The sequence below is a fragment of the Hesperophylax consimilis genome, chromosome 28, assembly GCF_061612785.1.
Source record: "Hesperophylax consimilis isolate HC1 chromosome 28, BYU_Hcon_1.0, whole genome shotgun sequence".
NCBI classification, from domain to species: Eukaryota; Metazoa; Arthropoda; class Insecta; order Trichoptera; family Limnephilidae; genus Hesperophylax; species Hesperophylax consimilis.
The window spans coordinates 10,884,885-10,902,663 of record NC_142863.1 but is presented as its reverse complement, the minus strand read 5'-3'; the positions used below and the strand labels follow the sequence as shown (position 1 = coordinate 10,902,663).

General features: G+C 34.5%; 1 protein-coding gene across 1 annotated transcript in view; it reads right to left on the bottom strand.

The window, feature by feature from the left end:
- LOC149410170 (ornithine decarboxylase 1-like) overlaps positions 1 to 17,071 on the bottom strand; it is a 50,785-nt gene extending 33,714 nt beyond the window's left edge. The window contains exon 1 of the mRNA XM_089648675.1: positions 16,890 to 17,071. The gene's annotated coding sequence lies outside the window, so the exon portion shown is untranslated. The remainder of the gene's footprint in view (positions 1 to 16,889) is intronic.
- Positions 17,072 to 17,779: the final 708 nt, after the last annotated feature.

Here is a 17,779-nt window from a genome sequence, read left to right as displayed (position 1 = left end):
ACTGATAAACAATCATTAATATTGTGTCGTAAATGGTTGTTCATCGATTTGAAAATTTTAAAACATGTTTATTAGTAAGGGGGTGAAGTATTTTAGAAAACATAAATATACAGGGTGTATCGGCACGTACCCGACAAACTTTAACCAGCTATTCCTTAGCATATTTGGAATGAAAAATCTTATGTGCACTTTGCTGTCCGGTAACGTTTTTTTTTAATAGAAAATTTATTATTCATATTTTCACCACATGTCACCACTGTTTTATCCTTTGTCAAAGTTTGAAAACCCATCTGGCAATATTTTATTCGAATTCCGTTGAATAATGCACGTGTGTATCTATATTGGCGCACTTACAATCACAACGAAATGGCACGGCACCATTCGTCTCATTTTTAACTATTATTATTTAGTGTGTGCGAAAGACCGAAGACGCTTTTCGACATACTTGCTTATAACAACTGTTGAACACGAAAAGCAATGCCAATGACAGTGATGTAGTGTGGAAATTTTTATTTTTTTTGTTTTTAATTGAAAAAAAAATGCTACCGGACAGCAAAGTGCCGATAACATTTTTTACTCCAAATGTGCTAAGGAATAGCTGGTTAAAGTTTGTCGGGTTAGTGCCGATACACCCTGTATATTTATACAGGGTGTCGGGGGGTAGCGTGCACTAACTTCGGGAGGTGATTTTACATGATGGTAGAAGAAAATTTTTTCAAAAACAGTGAATTGTATGTTTTACTTTTACTATCGTGTAGAATCACCTCCCGAAGTTAGTGCACTTTACCCCCGGACATTAGTGGGTCTATGAAATGTAACTTTATAAAGGTTCTTTAAGAAGAAACTAGAAGCCAAAAATGTGTATAATCTTGGTGGGCCTTATATTGTCACGAATATAGGTAATAGGCATTAAAATCGCTTGACAAACGGAGTCTAGAATTGTTCGATTTCAAGCACAAAATTGGTTTTTCTTTATTTTGTAAATAATTTTATAAGAAAACAAGAAAGTTAATCAAGGGAAACTGTCACAGATAATCTTAGCTATAATATTGTATTTTTTAAAGTTGTTTCCTCTACGCGTTCATACATTTTTTTGTATTTAGTTTATACTTTTTATTTGTATTTTACTCAAGGGAAACGATAGGAAAGCCTTCAATTTATCTAATTTTGGTATTCATAATGTACACCAATTCGTTATAAAGATTAATCAAAATAGTGAATCAGCATTAAGCTTCGCCTTAAATTATCTTCTTCATAATTATTTTTTATGCAGGCTTCATTGTTTCTCTGAAGTTTCGCGGTATGAGCGTTAAACACGGGTTATTTGGCTATCCAAATAACGATGTTGGTTTGGACTTCGTCGCTGACACAATTAACAATATTTGATGGGTAAATCCGAAAAATGTAATGAGATATAGTATACGGGGCAAGATATGGTACGATCCACACGACCCAAGATAATTTTTTTTTGTAAACTTCTGGAGATAATTATTGTAATAATTGTGTCGATGATGATATTATTTAACCGCAATATACCGGAGATATGTGTTTTTGTTTACCCCGACAAATAAGCGATAATGGCCAACATTGTTTTGGCGAAGTAAGTATATTATAATAATATACTATTTGAGAGTGTGCGAGTTAATGTTGACAAAACAAAAATGATGGTACAGAGCAGGAACCCCTCACACAGAAGAAGAAGTAGTGCACTATTTAAAGACAACTACTCATACGAAGTGGTCGACCAATTCACCTACCTGGGCTCCAGCCTGACAGAGAACAATGAGGATCCAGCAGAAATCAGATTAGAAGGAGAATCACAGCAGCCAACAAAACATACTTCTCTTTGCTGCCAGTGTCACGTAGTGTCCACAGAAAAACCAAAATAACCATATATAATTTAAAATTAAACAGTAACTTTGTAAACATCACTTATGGGTAAATACTTAATGCCGACCGGGTTTCGCTACAACCGTAGCCTCATCAGGGCAGTATAATACTAAAAATCTAAAAATTAAATTAACATGTGTAGATATCACGGTAGGTGGACAGTCTGAGCTACAGTGGAAGAGGTAGGGATAGTTGGGAGATTGGGAGGCGAGTGTTCTTTGTCAATAGGGAACAATCTGAGTATAGGGCTTTTATTTAGGTTTATTTGGTTGTTGATGACTTTGCTATTGACGTTTATGGCTTTCCTTAACTCTAACGCTTCTAAGTTATCCAACCTAAGACCTATTCCGTTTTTATGTAATAGGCTGACGCCAGTATTTTTGTCGAACGTATGGTTTGTTGCTATGAGGTGATTTGCAAATTCGGAGAATCCATTACTGTTTAAGCATCTTAGGTGTTCTTTGACTCGCGTTTTGATATTACGCGCTGTTTTGCCTATGTAAAACGCGGGACAGTCACTACATTGCAGTGAGTAAATACCTGAGTGATTTAACCGATGTTCTTTGTCTTTAACGTTCATCAAAAATTTACCTATACTATTGTTAGTGTAAAACGCTGGTTTGATATCTGGTGGGAGGTTTTTTATGCTTTTTTGAGAGAAATTATCGATGTACAAAATTCTACGCCATTGTTGAGGTTGATTATTATTAGTTGATATATTATTATTATGAGGGGAGCTGTTAAATAGAAATTTGCTTGTCGATAATCTTTTTAATTTCTTGTTTAGGATGTTATTGACCATATTTGCATTATAGCCATTATTAATCGCGATTTGTTTAATCGTCGCTAATTCTAATAAGAAGTTGGAATTTGATAACGGGACGGTAACTAATCTATGGATCATGGAATGGAAAGCAGAATGTTTGTGGGAGATGGGATGGTTAGATGAATTATTAATAGTTGTATCAGTGTAAGTGGGTTTACGATAGATTTTAAATTCTATTTTATTGTTAATGATTGATAGGGTGAGATCTAAAAAGTTTAAGCTAGAATTAGTTCCTATTTCTATTGTGAATTTAATTTTTGTATGAAAAGAGTTTATTAGTTTTAGGAAGGAATCAAGTTGGCGCTCAGTACCTGTCCAGATACAGAAAACATCATCGACATATCTCTTCCACAATAACACATTCTTTAATAATGGCGATTTACAGTTAAAAATGTTATTCTCTAGATTGTCCATAAATATGTCGGCGATGAGGGGAGAAGTCGGAGCTCCCATTGCCAGGCCATCTGTTTGTTGATAAAAAAGTTCATTGTATTGGAAATAATTTTGACTTAGACAAACATTAAATAGGTGAGAAAGTTCCTTAGAGAAATTATTTGGTAGTTTTGAATTTTGTAATAATTTGAACAATATGCTTTTACTTTCATCTACGGGAATATTTGGAAATAAGTTAACAACATCAAATGAGACTAATTTTGAATTATTCGGAATATGTAGATTTTTCAGTTCATCAATCAAAGTGAATGAGTTCTTAATGGTGAATTTCGGAGCAAACACTTTAGAATTATTAAATACTTCAGTTATAAATGAAGCTGTTTTGAAATTCGGAGAATTACAACTTGACACGACCGGCCTAATAGGTTTGTCGTTTTTATGGATTTTTAAGAAACCATATAATTTAGGGGCCAATGGATTTTTTGTTAGAAATTTTACTTGTTGGTATGAATTGTCTTGAAAGATAGGGGATTTGCATGAATTCAAAGCACTTTTAATGTTATCTAGGTATTTGGTAGTGGGGTCTTTAGGTAGAATGTCAAATTTGTCCGTCTTAATAAAGTCTTGCACTTTGGAATTATAGTCACTTTTATTCATTATAATTATCGTGTTGCCTTTATCAGCCTTTGTTAAAATTAATTGTTCATCCTTTAATTTCTTCCTGATGTTCAGCATAATGGATGTTTCACGATTATAGTTGACTTTAAGTGTAGGAATGAGCTTTTTTATTGTTTCTGCACTTTTGTATAGAGGTGGTCCAGGTTTATTATATAACGCGGTCTCGATGTCCACACGTCAATAGCAAAGTCATCAACAACCAAATAAACCTAAATAAAAGCCCTATACTCAGATTGTTCCCTATTGACAAAGAACACTCGCCTCCCAATCTCCCAACTATCCCTACCTCTTCCACTGTAGCTCAGACTGTCCACCTACCGTGATATCTACACATGTTAATTTAATTTTTAGATTTTTAGTATTATACTGCCCTGATGAGGCTACGGTTGTAGCGAAACCCGGTCGGCATTAAGTATTTACCCATAAGTGATGTTTACAAAGTTACTGTTTAATTTTAAATTATAATGTCACATCACAAAGTAACCGCTTCATATGAAGAAATAACCATATATAAGACCATTGTAAGGAACTGTATTGGCATATGGATGTGAGGCGCTGACACTGACGGTAAAGATGGCTGAAATGCTGGATACTTTTGAAAGAAAGGTGCTGAGAAGAATATGTGGACCCGTGAAAGAGGGCGAACAGTGGCGTATCCGGCACAATATAGAATTGTACGATATATATAAGGCCCCTAGCATCTCTGCACACATGAGACTCCTCAGGCTGAGATGGGCTGGGCATGTACAGAGAATGCCGGATACACGCGTCCCAAAAAGAATTCTGACTGGTCACCCAGGTGGAAAGAGAAAAGTTGGAAGACCCAGACTGAGGTGGGAAGATGAGGTAAGAGGGGATGCAGCACAGCTTCTCCAGGTGACAAACTGGAAGTCAGCCGCTGAGGACAGGAGGAGATGGAGGCGACTGTTGCAGGAGGCCAAAGCTCGATATGGGCTGTAGCGCCATCGAAGAAGAAGAAGAATACTATTTGACGTGTACCCGGCGTTGCTCAGGGATTTGTAAATTTTTAAAGGTAAAATTTTGAGGTTGTGAATTCTAAGTACCTGACAACTGGGTGCATTTTTAAGGTGGAAATAGCCCTTAGTGCATTCATTCCATATATCATTTGTGCACTCATATCCAAATCTGGATCTTCAGTCTATTTTTCATCATGTTAACAGCCCACGACATATTTATATAGTGTATAATGTTAATTTTGTTATTAAATTACGCGTGGTGGGGTGGGTAAAGCTAGTTAAAAATAAAATCATTTTAACTACGTACAGTTTTTTTCCCGTAAGTCACTTACGTAAGGGAAAAAAAACTTACGTGTGTAAAGACAGCCCAATTGTAATTAAATTAAAAATAAAATACTTTGTTTAAAAACCACGAATTGTTGAAAATTTTATTAAGACGGCGGATTTCGCTTCGTAGAAGCATCTTCAGGGTTCAAAATTTAAATTCATGTATTAATTTGTTAAATTAATACATGAAGTTAAATTTTGAACCCTGAAGATACTCCTACGAAGCGAAACCGGTCGGTCTTAATAAAACTTACAACAATTCGTGGTTTTTAAACAAAGTATGTTATTTTTATTTAATAATATGTCAATCCATATAGTCTGCTTTTTACCAAAATATGTAATTAAATTACTAATTTGTAATACCTATCTTCCCAAATTATAAATCTTATAATGTGCGTAAATGGATGATTAATCTGTCCTACACATAGACTAAATAAGACTAGACACGGCATAACCATTGAAAAATAACCCCAACACAATTTTGGTTTGGTTCACGTGCACATTTATGAAAAGGCGCACGCATTGTGTCGCAATGCGAAATGGGCACTGTGCATTGCGTTTTACCTTTTGTTGGTCTAGAGTTAAGCTATTTTGCTTGTCAGCTATTTTTGCTGGTAAAATTCCTGACGTCACATGAATAACACACCCACAAGGAATCCACCAATAGGGTGATTCATGTTAATTATTATCACGTGCGGATATACAAATATCACGCAACCAATGCGTGATAATTATTGATGTATTAGTCGTCTAGCGTTGACACGCGTGACAGCTCAAGTGTGTGTGAATTATTTGGTCCGTGTATTTTGCCAATCAGGGTTGTATTAAGTCGTTATTGCCTTTCGGGTAATATCTGCTTCGCCTTTTCGATTTTTTGTAGAAGAATTGATAGAAATAAATTTGCGTCATTTAATGAATTCATTTTTTTATTGGGTATGTTCGCTTAGCTTTCCCCACAAAACCGGAAAAAATGGAGAAATGGTTAGAAACAATCCGAATTCAATTATGTGACAATAACTGGGTACCATCAGCAGGAAACCGCGTTTGCTCTAATAATTTTCAAACATATTTATCTCACTGCAAGCGGCCTCCGACGTGTAGACTGCAAAACTTTGCCTGTTTTTCCGGTAATTATAAAAAACTTTATAAAGTTTATTATGGATTGATCAGGTTTTCATTGATAATGTCAGTGTTTTCAGGCTGATATCGGACAGTCGCTGTCCACTATGGGCACAGGTCCTGCGAAAAGAGATACCGTCATTGTTTTTTCTCGAACAGGACTGGTTCTCGATCCAGCTGAAACTTTTTTTGTAATCGAAAAGCCGGTTGTTCCTCTATCAGAATTGCAACAACCGATGTGCGTGAATGCCGTAAATAATACGTAAAATCCTATTTAACGGGCGTAAATAAATAAATAAGTATATATTGTAATCATGTAATCACCACCCCCCTTAACCCTTACCCATACGCTCTCTGAAGCTCTGTCATAATCATTGTTGCTTATTCAATTAGGTTGCTTCGTTCCTTTCCCATAATTCGTGGTTCAGCTCGCTTGTGAACCCGCAATATTTTATGATTTATCTCTCTCTTTAGGTTAATCTTACATTATGTTTAATGTAAAGTCGTTAGGTTAGTTTTAGTACTTAGGTTAGTTTTCAATAATGCTATCTAGAAGAAGGTTGAGAAACTAGCTGACCAAAACTAGTTGACACAATGTCTTAACGGCCCTCGCTACTAAATGTTTCTAGCGCGAATTCGAATATCTAACTCGCTGCACCTGGCAGCTGGCCGGTGCGTTCCATTCAATACAAGACACGCACAGAGCAAAACAAATTATTATTAATTAAAGATATTGTGATTATGAAAATTATGTTAAAATATATTTTAGAATGTAATGCAATATTACAATAGCTTGATTCATGGAGGAGGTTCTCAGTAACAACATTTAATATAACTTTTTATTTGGATTTTTTTTTTGATAAATACAATTATAAAGAGTTACAAAAGGCTTCCCTTTGTTCCAGCCTGGTTTCGCAGTGCGGCGGGGCACTGTTAATACTAAATTGTATAGTTTAATTTGAGGTCACGGGTTCAAAAGCCGGCGAGGACAAAACAAATTTAATTTAATTTATATAAGTATGTCATATTATAGAATTAAAATAAATTTTATATAGTTACATATAATGAATCTGTACCTCGTTCAAAAGTGGAAGATACGTTCAGTATCACCCTGGTGAGAGACCATAATTCAGGATTGAAAGTTGCTTGAGAACGGCGTAGATATGTTTAGTGACTAGATCTGAATAGCCTGGAACTTTCCGACCCCCCATCTTCCCTATCTCTAAAAATGTAGACCACATACATAAGGAATATAAATGAAATTTCTTTTCAGGACACTTCAATGAAAATGTTATTGATCTTCTTAAAAATTCTTACATGTTTTGGTTTTAACTGAAACCAATTTTACTTTACTTCTTTTCGGTATTATGCACTTTGAATTACTCAGGATTTATAATAGGCATGCAGCGATTATGTCCAGGATCAATTAATTCGGGTAGCATGCAAAAATTGTAAAAGCGATTCAGCTGTTCAACCATATTAGTCTGCCGAAATTCGTCATCCCGTAAAATTTTTTCGATTTTTATCCGAGTTCAGTCCATACAACAAACATACAAATAGCTTTTTTTGTTACATGTAATTGGCCCTGAACCTGGTAAAACCAATCGTGAGATGTATTTACCAGAATTTCTCCATTTTTGCTAACATAATTTTTTTGGATTTTACTGCTTCTTATATGAGCATGCTGCGTGCTGCGAAAGGACATTTAATTTCAATCATGGTGTATTCAGAAGAAATTCCATCTGGTGTCGCACCCATATACGGATACTCTTCATGTATGAAAAGACCACACTTTTCTATGGTAATGCTTTCTAGTTCTGCAAGCTCCTTCAGGACATTGTATTCATGTTTGACTTTGACTTTGGACAATACCCTCAACACTACATCACTTGTTCCTGTATTCTCTCTGAAACCAAACTGATTGCTAGAGAGTATATTATATGTTTCTAAGAATGATACCAATCTCGACATAGCTAATCTCTCTATTACTTTTGAAAGAGTATTGAGTAAGAATATAGGTCTGTAATTATTAACATCTAGACGATCTTCATATTTAAAAAGGGGAATTACTTTAGCTTTCTTACAATGAGAAGGGAACATCCTACTCTCGAAGCTAATACAGTATTTTCCAATAAGAGGTGTTATTTTGAATAGCCCGCTATTTCGGTAGATGTTACTTTTGAAGCTGTCATTTTTTGACATTTGACAAGTAGAAACAACGCCATTAATAAAATGGAACGATACACGCTTCAACAACGCTTTGAACTTATTAAAATTCACTTGAGTGAATCAAATGCAAATCATTTTGAGTGATGAGGCCCATTTCCACCTCGGTGGCTTCGTCAACACGCAAAATCGTCGCATCCGAGGCTCGAAAAACCCAAGAGTTATTGTTAAAAAGCCTCTTTACACTCAACGTGTGACTGTTTGGTGCGGTTTATGGTCCGGCGGAGTCATTGGACCTTACTTTTTTGAAAATGAGGCTGGAGCAACAGAATGGACAACAGTGAATGGACTGCGCTACTGAAAAAAAATTAATGATGTTTTATGGCCGGAATCGGATGGTATTAATCTGGACAACGTTTACTTTCAACAAGACGGCGCTACGTGCCACACAAGCAACGAAACCATTGATATTTTACGATTAAATATCAAAATTACACCTCTTATTGGAAAACTCCTGTATTTACAGGGTGAGATATGAGACAAGCTAATTCGGATACATGCATTTTATACACCATAACACTTAAAGAATCAATACCGCACGAGAAAGACATTTTTAAATCATTTATCACATTTGTGACTTCAGAAATGCTAGTTGGTTTAAAATAAAAATTGTCCCCTGTAACGTGAAGTTCAGATTTAAAATCATTCACCAGACACATCTCAATAGTTTTATTAGCACTGCACAAATTACTAGCGAAGCTTGGACCAATGTCACTGAAGAAGTAATTTATATGATTAGTAATTATATTTGGACTCTCTTCTATTGAAGTAATAATACTATTAATTTTCAATTTTTTAAGGTAGTTTGTTTCTTTAGTTGTTTAGTGACTAGATCTGAATAGCCAGGAACTTTCCAACCCTCCTTTTCCCTATTTCTAAAAATGTGGACTACATACATTAGGAATATAAATGAAATTTCTTCTGAAGACACTTCAATGAAATAAAATGTTATTGATTTCTTCGAAACAATTCCTTTTTACATGTTTTGGTTTTAGCTGAAACCAATTTTACTTTGTTTCTTTTCGCTATTATGCACTTTTCTAAATACTCAGGATTTCTAATAGGCATGCAGCGATTGTGTCGAGGATCAATTAATTCGGGTAGCATGCAAAAATTGTAAAAGCGTTTCTTGACATTATCAAGCTCGAAGTTATATTGGGTACGTAATTAGTGTCGCCAGTATCCCGTTTGCAAAAGTATGCCCGTTCCTTGCATAGTGAGTGGTCTCCAAATACATGTTTTGGACCATTCAATATATCCAAATAAAACTGTTTTATTTTTCCTAATTCAAAGTCTTCCGGTACGTTATTGCACAACGTACAGCCGTTCTCAGGCGTAAAATACGGCTTGACACAATCTTCCTCAATGCTAAGGGATACTTCTAACAGTGATTTAAGTTTTTTGCAATAATTTCGAAGTAAGTGATTTCGGCATTCGATCTTTTCGACTGAAACATTTTTATACGATGTGCTTCTTTTATTTTATTGTAAGTGCTGGAATATTTTATATACTTTTATATTTTAAAAACATCAAATTGTTTATTACTAAATTAATTCTTAATAATATGAAATTGTTTATTACCTAGAAACCCGAAAAAATGTTAACAATATATTAATTCTTAATAATATTAAATTGTTTATTACCTAGAAACCCAAAAAAATGTTAACAATAAATTGATTCTTAATAATACTATTTGACACTACACAGCTTCGACGGAAACGCACAGATGAAACATAAAAAAAGGCGACACACTATTATAGTCCCTACGCGCAACGCATAGAGTGGAATATTGTTGAAACGTCTCATGGAAGTGTAATAATTACGCGGAATTTCGAACTTTGAAAAAATATTGACACGACGGACCGTAGAAAGCGTGCATTCACGGCCACCTCATAGAGCCGAATGAGTAGGAGAATTCTTCGATGTTCATTATATAGTATTTAACGAAAATAAATTGTTAGTAAAAACATATATCTCGACAGAAAAATGTATTTATGATAGCCTAGCGTGGCTACATTATCGATATTTTGACGATTAATAACTTAGATTGTCGTTTGAATCTGACAAATCATAATTCTTCATACAACGATTGAGATCGCTAGTAAGGAAGGCCCTTAATTCTAACAAAGTGGTTGAAGACAAAATAACTTTTAATTGAATGATAGTAGTATAATTATTAAATGATACGTAGTGTTGTTCTAGTCTCTATAATTTTATGTTACTGTTAAATTTTTAACTAATATTATTTTATATTCATCAGTTTTAATTATTTTGTATCACTTTCGACAGCTTACAAGATATATTCTGTTTTAAAATGCATGCAAAAGCCAGACTGGGCATAAAACCAAATTAAATTAAATGATTTCAAGTCACAAAGTGATTGCTTTCTTCAATAATTATATATCATTCTTTATAAATACTGTGGTAAATTAAAAAAAAACCTATTCACAATAGTAAAAACATATACGTTTTTGGTTCTATAGGACCTGTATAGAATTCAAAAACAAAATATAAATTAAATTAAAATCATTTTGTATTATTTATCAATTCTTTCCTGATTCAGCCCTTATTCAGCACATAAAATTAGCTGTAAGTGTTAGTTTCTTTTTGGCTTTATGTCCATATTACAACACCTCTGACAACAAATTCTCCGTGGTTTTGCTTACGAGTTTGAACGCTTGTACAAGGAGTTTAAACAGAGTTGGGTTGTTAAGTTCATCTCCATATTTGTGAGGTACGCTATGTGGGGTCATTTTAAAAATGAATTTAGCTAGACAGGGCTAATCTAGTATAATACATCAATGGTCCTACAATAATTATAAATCAATAAAATAAAACACAAATATTTTAGAAAAATGTGAATCCTGGTAAATCAGGCACAAAATTTAATAGCCGTTCAAAAACAATTCGTCACAACAATGATTTAAAAAAATAACACAATAAAACTTCAGTCTTGCACAATTTAATCTTAATTTCGTGCCTTTCCACGGCAATTCGAGTTAATAAACAATATAACCTATGTAGATTTTTGAATGGACTCCAGCAACATCTGCATCCTGTCCCTCATCAGAGGTTGCCCAGTTTTTGTCTTTTTGCTGAGCTTCTTGAATTTGTCCGCTTTCTTCAGCTTGTATTTTGCTATAGCTTCCTCCCTTTCTTTGGCGGCCACATTAAAGTATTCCTTTCTGGCTACTTTTTCGTCTCGGAGGCGTTGCATCTCCTGTTTGACCTTCCAGAAAGGCTGGACCTTTCCGTGCTTGTCCAGTCTATCTTCAATCTTGGATTTAACGGGTCCGCTTGGTTTTGGATTTGATTGCTGGTTCTTTTTGGCCTTTTCCAAAAGATCGGGGTGTAGCACATAATGTATTTTATTCTCCCCGCTCGTACCTGCTTTGGGCGATACTTCTTCTGTTTGATTTTCATTATCTTCATTCTTATCTTCGTCCTCATCTTCCGTGTCTGCCCCGACTTCTGCAACTTTATCAAAATTAAACGGAGTGTATTTCCCTGCCATGGGATCTTTCTTAACATCTTTATAGTATTTCTTCAAGACGTCTTTGCGCCTCTGGTTTTCCCATTTGTCCAGTTTATACTTATTGCTGTATTTCTTGATTCTATAATTCTTCTTGTTAAAGAAGGGTTTGTCTTCTTTAGGTTTGTGGGTCTTCTCGATCCTTCCTTGTTCTACCCTGTGCATCTTGTCGGAGTTTTTGGTATGGTCATACTTGGGCTTCAGTAAGCTTCCTTTGTTGGGAGCTGGTCTCGACTTGAGGAAGAACGATCCCTTTCCCCCGTGGTCCCCAGACATGTTGACGTTGTTTGGCTGTTTGGCTGGTTGGTTGGTGTGACTGCAGAATTAGATCAACGCGATACTAGCGATTAGACGGCGACCTACAACAATGAAAGAGCGTGTTTAGTTTACTTCGATTCATTAACGTTTTGGCATTAATTGTGCCGTCAATTTAAATTTATAAATCATAATGGTACGTATACATTTGCGAACCGAAACGCGAACCGAGCCACGAATTACGGGAAAGGAACGAAGTAAATACAAGCGGCGTTTTGCGCCATTTGCGGTTTCTTACTTTCTTTCCCATAAATTGAGGTTCAGTTCGGCAGTTCGGTTCGCGTATGCATACGTAGCATTAGACAAACACGCTATTTCATTATTAAAACGCACGTGGCCGCTGAGGACTAGTGTTTAACTAAAGAAGATCGAGTTATTGTTACAATTATTATTTTCCTTGTGAAATTTTAATCTAAACGACCGTTAATAAATCGCGATTATGAAAAATAATTCTCCATTTATTTAAACAGCTGCTCTACAATCAACAAAGGTATATAAATAGGTATATATTTGTCACCAAAGAAAACGAGATGTTTAAACAAATTAATATTGACATGCATGTACGTATTTTAAATAATAACATTATTTACCTCGTGAAACTAAGGGTTGAACTACTATTTATATCTTTATATCTTATACCGTGAGATTGAAAAACATCTCATGCATAAAAAGTAAAAAGGTATCCAGATGAAACAGAACAGTAACAAAACAGAACTTGATAAAAAAATAACAATAGATTAGGGTAGATAAGTTTGAGTTAAGATCGAGTAGGTTATGTCATATTTGTTATTTGTTTCGGAAAATATACAGAAAATAGGGTAGTTAGTAAATAATCAGAAGTAAGTATTTCAGTTTCCGGAATTGGAAAATAATTCATTGATCGTTACTTTATTATTGTTATTGATGTCAAAGTTTTAAGGTTAGTTTTTTTTTCTTCTCTTATTTAAACCAAAGTATGAACCTGTGTAGGACCCTAAAATATGTTTGTCAGTTTGGGTTTAATGAAAACATAAATAAAAATAAAAACTAAATATAAAAAAAAAAACAATTTCAAATTATTATGTCAAAACATGGCGTGAAGAAAAGACGTCGAATTTGTCGAAAAATAAATGCCCCCGACGGTAATTGAACTCACACCTTCTGATTGCCAGTCAGGTGCACGGAACCACTAAGCTATGTCGGCTTATTCCCAACCCACAAAATAATTCAATATTTATATGTACTAGTATTTCAAACAACAATTTTTTGTTAATTTTTTTTTAAAGAAAGACAAACATTCCCAGGTTACGAATAACCTGACAATATTTGAAAATCTCCTACTACCACTACAGTAAGCGGAAAATGTTGTTTGTGTTGTGATGGAGGACTTAGTCAGCCGAGGAATTGAACACACTACGCCTGGGTGGGATCCAAGCGCGATGTCAACTCAGCTACCGACCGGTCATTATTGCTTATTATATTTTTTCACCTGTAAACAACCAACTTTATTTTTGTAGGAAAGGCTGTTCAGTGCTGAATTTCCCACGAGATGACGTCGAGACATATTATATCTACATTTTTTAGTGAAATATTTTGACTTGTACTTAATAATTTGTTTTCCTTTAGTTAGTTTATCATTAAAAATTAATGCTTACTTCTCGTAGTTATCTGATACAGAGGTTTTTTTATTAAAATTTCGTATTAACCGTGTCCCTATTTTCTGTATTTTTTCTTAAGGCGATGCACTACGTCGTGTAATATTTTAAATTGGGCCGCTATCAATAAAAGCCCTTACGTAGATGGCGATAAGGTTTAAATTCCCGCTTAACACCATCCGCCTGTTTTGATTTGCGCAAGAAAAAAACATGGCCAAAAAGTGCCTTTTATTTTATTTTGTGGATGTTCAGGCATAAATATTTTTTTTTCCGATCATTTTATAAATAACTTAATTTTCCACATTATACAATAAAATCATAACCGAAAATGGGTTCGTAAGTATGAGATTTTGAACTTTAATACAGTTTTCATAGGCCTAATACATAATTTTTTTCTGTGCGTATAAAAAGACTTATCTAAAAAATACTCGATTATTTCAAAGGCCAAAATGTATTCTACTCGCAGTATTTAATTAAAGCATCTGAAACATTTCTAGGCGACCAAATATTCAAACAAAAAACACATGATTTTGCATTACTACGCATGGCATCGCCTTAAATATTTTGTTTTGTCATAAAGTCTAAAAAAAAAAAGAATCAGCATCTATTATCATAATTCATTTCCAGTATGAATAGGCATTTAAATGAGTGACTGGCCGCAAAGATATTGCGAGCAAGACGAATGATCTGTCCCCCGATACTGCGGGCGGCCAAGTTGGGCCAAGTGGAGAAGTGGGTGAAGGTCGCCTCGAAACACCGCGATAGGCGGAAGGAAATGCAAAAAATCACGTCGAATCAGCTCTGTAATCTATATTATCTACCTTGATACTAATTGCATAGCTGTATTATGATAGATTCTGAGAAATAAATGTATTATCAAGGTCATAAGACCACTGAAGAGATAATAAACTAGATAAGTTGTGGGCTTGCCTGGGGGTTAAGCTTAATATTTACGTAATTTTTGTGAGATTGATCAAACATTTTAAAATATCAAAATTCTTTCTGATAATTATTAGTAATAAAAAATAATTTCATTGGGCTGTCTGGAGGCCAAGTAGTCGAAAGATATTGTATAATATCTATGCAAAATGACGACATCAGTTTTCTTTCAAATCGGCATAGGGATTTTCTTCACTTCTACGGATTTTCTGATCAGTGTATCTCGGTATTTCGCTAGATTCGTTCAAGGTGATCGCAGAAAACAGATTTTATAGATATTTGACTAAGCGTAGCGAAGTCTTGTTTTAACACAACCGTTTTGTATTTCATTTGCATGTAAATTTATTTGTACGTTCCGTTTCAAGATGGTGGTCCTTAAAACGGAACGTTAAAAATTAACGTTTAATATTTTGGAAGAAAATATTCTCTTTTCGAATGTGAAATCGTCGGGTTTATTTGGAATTTTCTTTTCGCAATATTATGGTACCTACTTGCTACCTTTTTTTTAATACTATGGTACCTACTTGCCTGAGGATTTGAAAAAAGAATTTTGGCAGTGACAAATTGTATAATCCCTTACATTAAATAATGAAAAACGTTGGATAAAGTAATATGGTTTATAATTAAGTAGGTAGGCAGGTATTTAAGTACTTACTTACAAATCATATGATTTGAGGAAATTTTTGTTTTAAGAGAAAATTAGAAACATTATTTTTTGAATGCGAGGTCCACTACTGTTCACAGACTAGTATTATGAAAATGTTTACGCCGAATCCATGAATTCTTCTGGAAACCAGGTGGATGGATGGCTGCCATTGCTTTTTCATTGATCTTAAAATTGACCTCGGGGTGTTCGTAAATATACATTATAATGTTGTCATTTACAACAACACATTTGTGATAAACTTTTCCAGACAAACATGGCCTACTGAAAACAAATCGCCGCGAGTATTTAGTGAGACGAGACATGTAAACATATTTTCTGCTTTATAGTTCGAAATAGAAAAAAAATATTTTTGTTCCATCTAGAAGTCAAGGACTGACCCTGATAAGGAATTTTCCATGATCAACTCAATATGGATACAGCACATAAACTATTAAATCTTATCGCTGAATAAGACTTTTTACGGAAAACGTAAACAACTATATAATATTCTTCATGTCGTTGTATTTCGTATCTAGTAGGTACGTTTGCAATTATTATTATTTATGTGGGTATTTTATTGTTCTCTGCGAACTTGAACACAAAGATGTTTGGATAATTTTGTTACAGTTCTAGAATAATGTATGCGATACATTGTCACAAGATAATAATAATATACAGGTAGGTAATGAGTCAAAGAGTGACTCATACATTTATTTGAAGGAACTAATAAATGCCAACTAGGTGATTATGGAATTATTTTCATGGAGATGATAATATCCTGTGATGAAACTAATTAAATGTCATGCTATTTTCGGCAGGGATAGGCAGAGAGGATTGACCGCCACACAACTCTGTCAGACACTACTAGCTTTATTTGCATTTATAAATAATCCTGAAATGGTTGACTCGGGTATTTATTTCACTTATTGTGACCTGTCTTCCTCAAGCGTCCCCGACTTCCTCCATTCATTTGCAAGACAATATTTTCTGGAAAGTGTTGGTATTGTGAATATTCTTAATTTGCAGGCAGACATGACATAATCCAGCACTGAAAAACTTACACGATGAAAACATCGGGTATCGCGGTAGGTTTTATCTACGTTTTATTGTTGGCCTCGAATGTGTTACCTATCAAGTTATCATTTATCAATAACCACAATAAAAAATATGTAACCCGATACGTCATCTACTAAGAAAACATTCTACTTGAGAATGCGGAGCAGCAATATCAAAGTATAACAACATGCTCGCAATAAAACGTGCTCGACAATCATTTGATTCGATAATCGATGAAAAACCCACGACGTCCTTTCGAACAATAGCTACAGAAGTACAGACAGACATGGGAATGAAGTCTAAATTGTGCAATAAGGTGAAATGTCCTTACCTGTGAAAGCCACCCACTGGGTTGGCTTTGGTTTTTCGGCGGAATCTTGAATGTTTACAGACACTCGGAACGAAAAAACGTTATCACAGCGGTTAAAAGCGGGTCGGCGAAATTTGCGACGGTAGACCGCGAAGCGACCATACCCGATTTCAAGATGGCGCACGACGGACTACGAGGGACTACAATTACCTCTAGGTTCAAAAGGTTTTTAACGGCTCCCGTACAACTGCGTACAACCAACCAATGACGGGCCGAAAGGAAATTATTTATTACTCTTGTCAAAAAGGATTTTATTTTTAGTATAGGATACCATCGAACTATGTCAAATAAATCAAACGAGTTATTTTGCCGCCCAATAAAGTAACTATTTGACAACAAGCGATACTACAGCAAATCGTCGGTGCATACATAATATGAACAATGTAAGCTTTAGTACATTCTGAGATAATCGATAAAAACTGTTTAAAAAAATAACGAAACGGAAAACGAAAGTTCTATTTATGAACAAAGTAGGAAATATACATTTTATTCAGTAAAATAAAATGTTATTTGCAAATATTAATTATTTTGTATCAGAAAATCACATTTTAATGCGATTTTGCTCACATGGTTCATATTCTGTGCACGGTTTTCGTCACATTGTTCATTTTCAATAGCAGCTGTCAAAATATTTCATTCAAGTCTTGTGTTTAAAGTAGAGATTTAAAATGGGAGACTATTATCACAAAATATATTAGAGTATTTCTCAAAAAAAGTGTACATTTTGGAAAAATAAAGTGTGCCTACAAACAGTTCAAAAATTTCACATGTTTTTAATTAATCATACAAAAAAAATATGCACCATTTTGTAGAATAAATATTAGGCTTTAAAATATCGAAAAATAAACATT